Below are 6,190 nucleotides of genomic sequence, written 5' to 3' on the forward strand. Positions count from 1 at the left end.
GATTAACAGTGCTATTGTTTCCCTCGATGGAAAAAGTGGTACAGGTGTCAAAGACTGCATGAAAAAGAGTGAATAAATACTGCTGTATTTCATATTTTTGATGCTCGCCAGCGCGCGAGTACCTTCTTGCCCTGTTCTACTCTCCTAATGCAAAGTGTTCTTCATTTGCATAAAATTGTTAAATGGATTTAGAAGAAAATGAAGGCGAGCGTGGAGGTCGAAAGGGGGAAAAAGACAGTCCCACACCACTTGTGGATGAGTTTTTTTTTCTGGCGTCATCATGTAAAAAACAAAAGTTTTGATGTGGAATCATTTATATCAATCAAGTGATTGAAGTTCTGCCGGGCTAAGAAAAAACGACTCAGGACTTTTTCGGACTGATCAAAAAATGCAAAATGAAATTTTATAAATATATGCAGATACTGCAAAAAAATCTTAATAAAACTAAAAGTGGATATTTCCAAGGATACCAACCAACGTTATCATTATTTCTCTATTTTCCCCCACCTCTGTACACCCCCAGTCTAGCTAGTGTCGCCCCATCGCATAAACCAAACAAACCGACGCCGTTACGGAACGTTACAATGATGCCGATGCACGCGCTAACATATCAACTTTTGCAGGAATATGTAGCAGGAAAGTAGGAATGGCGAGGTGTCGCCACCGAACGTGACCGACGACCGATCGATCCTAAAACAAAAGCGGAAAATTGTGAAGAGCTCTTGACACGTTCTACAGTCCTGATACGTTGGAGCTTGCAAAGGCGGTCCTGGGGGTTGGCTGAAATGCTGGGGCGTAGCCCTATCACCTCGCACACTCCCTGCGGCTATCATTTATTCACTTTCATCCCTTGACAGGACCCGAAATGCAGCACAAGGGGAGGGGACAGTGGTTAATGTCTTGAGGTGTGGCCTTGATAATCGCACCCATCATTTGGTGTTGTTCATCAATTTGATTAAAAAAAATATGTATACAATTTAAATCAAATAAGGCGCGGCTTTGATAAACGCAGCATAACATTTTGTGTTATAATTTCTGCCCCAAATTTAAGTTAAATCAAATTATGCTCGTAAGTTATCAGTTGTTACCAAAGCATTTAACAAAGGCAGACAATGGATGTAACGAACAGAGTTTTCGTTTGCGATCTGGGAGACGAAACTGAAATATTCTTCGCTTGGTTTTCAAGTAAACATCAGTTCGAAAGAGACGCATATCAGAAACCATCTTGAAGTCGACTGAAATTCCTTTTATCTGAGATAGCTTTTTATCCAGATTCATGATGAAATTGTCTCAAACTTTTTTAATTCTTTTCTCAATACTTATTATATCGATTTAAGTATAAGCGTTGAAACGACAAACTCGAAATTCGTTTCTCTTATACTATTATATACCGATAGATTTAAGTAAGCATTGAAACGACAAACTCCATGAAAATACGAATATCCCGTAACTCCCTCGCCTAGATTGAACACGTAGTTGATGAACAACCAATGTTTCGAAACCAAATGAAACATAATAATATTATTAACTATTATACACAATTGTGAATATTTCTCGTCGTTGTCCAACATTGTGCTCATTGTCAGAGCTTCAATACCAAGCGCGTCTCAACTGTTTCACTATGTTCGTGTGGTTCTACAGAGCTCTGAGCGATGGGTACGAATACGTACATACATACAAAAAATCTTGGTTTTAGCGGGAATCGAACTTTGGAAATCACGACAGTAGCATGACGCCCTTCCATCTGAGCCACTGCTGTGCGCGTTATAATGATCTATCTTCTGCATTTAAAAGTCCGAAGAAAAACAACAACATCTGTCAAAATACTGTAAAGCAAGAAACAACCACTCTGAGTGCAACAACAAATTCGACCATGATGGCCCGTCCTCGAATGTCCCAAACCAAGCACCAAAACGCATTGCTGCTAACAGGAAAGTATGAACTGGAAGATGTCGACGAGCGGATCGTTTGCACGTTTGTGATTCAGAGACCAACCAACAAACAAGTGAATAGGACCGACTTGGAAAACTACGGTACCAATAAAATGCACCAATCGGATGTCAGCTTTGTGGCGACGCGAGAGACTTTTGCCTTGCCAGTGACCAGGATCGCATATAGGAAAGAAAGTATGGGACGACACAATGTTGTACATGCGGGAAAGCAAATTCGACGGCGACGTTTGCAACGCTGGTTCGTTTGCTGGCTATTGCTGCAATGTGTGAAATGAAACGGCACAAACCCGGCGTAGATTTGTCTGTTCATCGTGAACTTATTTGATTTCTACTTCAAACTAAAAAAGGATATCTGTCTGTTTGAATGTCTGTCAGACAATCCGAGAAAACAAGAAGGGTTTTCGCTATTTGCTGGTCAGTACGTAATTCATCAAAAAATCAAACGTCGCGTTCCACTTCTTCAACGAGACACTAATCTCTGTGTGTATAAGAGAGTAGTAAGTAAGCGTTTCGTCGATGGATTTTGTAAAATCTTATCTCAAATAAAATGAAAACAATTTACTTAAAGCGACAATGTCTCAAAAATAATAATCGACACAAATTTTCTTTCGAGATCTCGCTGTACTCTTCACGACCATATCTGAACCTTGGACGGAAAACGTCGAATTGTGTTTCTTTAATTCAAAAATGGAGCTGCATAGATAAGAGCGGTGTACACCGTACTCTGATGGATTGTACGTTTTTTGACAGAAGACAGACCCAGAGAATAGTGTGGCGGGAATTAATCAGCAGGGATACAACGGTTTTCTACATAACGTGAAACAATTGAGATGGAGAGTTTAGTATTTTTTACTGCTTTATGTTTTGGAACTAGAGTTTAAAAACATACAATCTATCACCGTACGGAGTTAGCCTCGCCACTGCATCGTACAGTTGCGGAATTAAAATTTCGGGCACTATTGTCAATGTCATGATATATAAACTCTAAAACAACCTTTACGTTAATAACCTAATTTTTTACTCTTGTCATGTTTTTGTCTTTTTGGCATTCAAAAATTGTCATTTGTGGCATAATAACGGGTAGGCAACATATCAAAGATGATTTAATTACACTCAGTGCAACTAACTGAAATTTCAAAATTCAAAATTGATTGGGTGACTGACACAGAAAAGTTTAATTTTTGAATGTCAGTCATGATGACAGTGGAAGGTGCTTTACAGAGGTTTTGTTGAAGTGACAGAAAAATAGTGCCCGAAATTTTAATTCCGCAACTGTACATACGATGGTATCAAACATTATTTGATTAAATAAAATCATATATTATATACACAGTAACCCTAACAACATCAAAATAACTAACTAAATTTGCATGGACACAACTTTTAGTTGATTTCCTTTAAGGAATACTAAATATTTGGTTGAATCTTTTGGAAATTATAAAATAGAATAAATAAAACGTTGTATGTACCACGGGCATAATTGTCGATTATGACCCTCGGGAATTTAAAAGCCCTCGTTCCTCGGGCTTTAGACATTTCCTCGTGCCATAATCTCCTGATTATGCCCTTAATATATAAATAATATTATGTAAAGTGTTACAAATACGCTGCTAATAAATAAATCAACTTGAATTTCGTTTCTTTAATTCTGACGACAATACCTGAACCCGCAACTTGACAATCTAGACGGAGAATGTTATGAGAATCGCTTGCACTTGGGACAAAAAAAAAACAGTAGTCTGTTATAAAATAGTTATTTGGAGGAGCCTTGCTAATAATACTTTCAAATGGATCGACATGATGTTTGTTGTTCATCGAGATCTCAGTCGGTGGAGATCATATCATCTCTTCTGCCTCGATGTTTAAAAATCTAAATGAACAATGACAACGTGTCGTCGTTCAGCGATGATGCACTTCGCATTCTTTCTTTCTTGAACTTGCCCTTTTACCCTCTGCGTCACCCCCAACTGTTCTACCACATATTCAGCCTTCTATACCTAATTCACGACAGGGTACTAGGGTAGACTTTGTTCAGAAGATCGTTTTGACGTCGCGTGAAAGAAAAAGAAAATAAAGAAAAATTTGCTATCACGTCTCAAGACTCTCAAGTCACCATACACACCTGTGATTAATTATTATGCTGTGCTTACTTTATTTTAAGTCTTTCTTTCTTCAGCCGTACAAAAAATATTTTAATTTTTTATTTCTTCCTTATGTAGTTAGTAAGTATAGGTAATATAGTTATTATTTATTTATTTACAAACAAAATAAATGTATAAATAAATAAATAATAAATACATTTTTTAAATTTTACTACTTACTGTATTTATTTTTTTTTGTTGGATTAAAATGAAACGAACCACGATTGTGGCAATTTTTAGCAGCCCGAGTATCAGGGTCATATAAGTTTACGAAAGTTTGTTTTGTCCAATACTTCGAGTACATAAATAATGCAATCGGTAAAAGCTATACCTATGTACTAAAAATTTATAATAATATTGGATACTTGAAAAATTGTATAGTATAATTAACTAAGTACTCTTCTGATGAAAAAAGATGTACTTACTATTTCTAAAAGGTGTGGTAAAACAATTACCAAACATTTCAGGTTTCCGACGCCATCTACCCATCCATTTTGTTCTTATGAGTTGATAAATAATAAAATGGCGCAGCAAGTGTGTGAAAACTTCACAGCTGATTGCAGCAACTTTAACCAACCAAAGTATTAGGATCACATGTGTAGTTGAAGATGGTTGTTTCAATGCCAGGAAGTTGAGATGTTGGAAGCGTAAAAAATTTATAGACCTCGAATAAAAAAGCAATTTTATTTCGTGCTTAAATATTCCAAATAAAATGAATCAACAATTTAATTTTGTCTGACTGGTGTGGTTATAAAAATCTACATTCAACATTCCTTAAAATGTAAAATACATAGTTGTTCATAACGCAACTCATATTCACGCTGGTGTAACTGGTGGCCTATATTCTAAATATTATTCCCAGTCACGTTATAAAATAAATGTTTGACACTTTTTTTGAAATGATTTTGTATTAGATATGAAAAATAATAAGCAGAATAAGAGATACCGATTATTTGGGTACATACTGTTAATCTGCCAAATTCAAGCAAAACATAAAGGTTTATTAAAATTTAAATGATTGAAAAAAACTCAAGAAAAATAGAAAAAGTTAGAATGTGTGACGACTTTTAGATAAACCATTGCACAAGAAGTGTATATGCCTGACAGGTGGACCCGTTATAGTTATGAAACTAGATTAGCAAAACGAGTTCAGTTTGTGTATCAAGACCTTTTTAGAGAATAATTTGCAGCTAAAATCTCTAACTAATGGTTTGAGTAAGAAATGAAACAGTCACTTAAATTTTTTGAAAATATTGGTTTTCAGTTGAATTGAAAATTTGTAAAATAGCACTTTTCTAGATATCTCACAGATTTAAAACAGTTCAAATCAACTTTTCGAGAAATGAAGTTATTTTGAATATGTGATGAATCTGTATTTACCCAAACGTTCAATTACTACTTACTTATAATAGTTAATAACAAAATATTTATTTAAGAATAATTTTTGCTTTTATTACATTAATTACTGAACTTTTCTATTAAATTTGAATAAACACTTGAAAAATTAAAATCTACATTTTTCAGCGGGAACTTTATGTGCAGTTGCAGTTTCAATATGAATGAACACAGTTCTTTGTTTTGTTCTCGGAAAAAAATCAAAAGCATGTCCAATACTCAATTGTAATATTAGTACAAATGCTCAAGTTACGGTTTTAATTGAAATTTAATTTAAGCAAGCCGAAAAAATTCTCAGCTTATCATAGTAATTACTACACGATTTTCTCAAATGATACATGCGTCAGTCAGTAATTCAATTTGTAACGTGAAACCAAAACATGTGGGGGCGTCTCGTACCGACACCGTAATCAAAAAATATTTTTTATCAGTCGCGTCGATGAAAAACAATTCCAGTGGAAATATCGATTAACACGAACAATTCCACAAAAAAAAAATTGTAACGAGCATTGTGCTAAAAAAAGCATTCTAAAATAACCTCGGACATATTTGCCCAGGACTTTTCATTTTCGACCGTAAAATCACGTAATTGCTTTTCAGTGCATTCGCTTAATCGCACATTAAAATGAGAACAAACAAAAAATACGACTGGTATGACGCACTTTCGATATTTTCCTCTTGCAATAAAAATCGACCGTTCCT

The sequence above is a fragment of the Tenebrio molitor genome, chromosome 7 (assembly GCF_963966145.1).
Source record: "Tenebrio molitor chromosome 7, icTenMoli1.1, whole genome shotgun sequence".
In the NCBI taxonomy this organism is placed as follows: domain Eukaryota; kingdom Metazoa; phylum Arthropoda; class Insecta; order Coleoptera; family Tenebrionidae; genus Tenebrio; species Tenebrio molitor.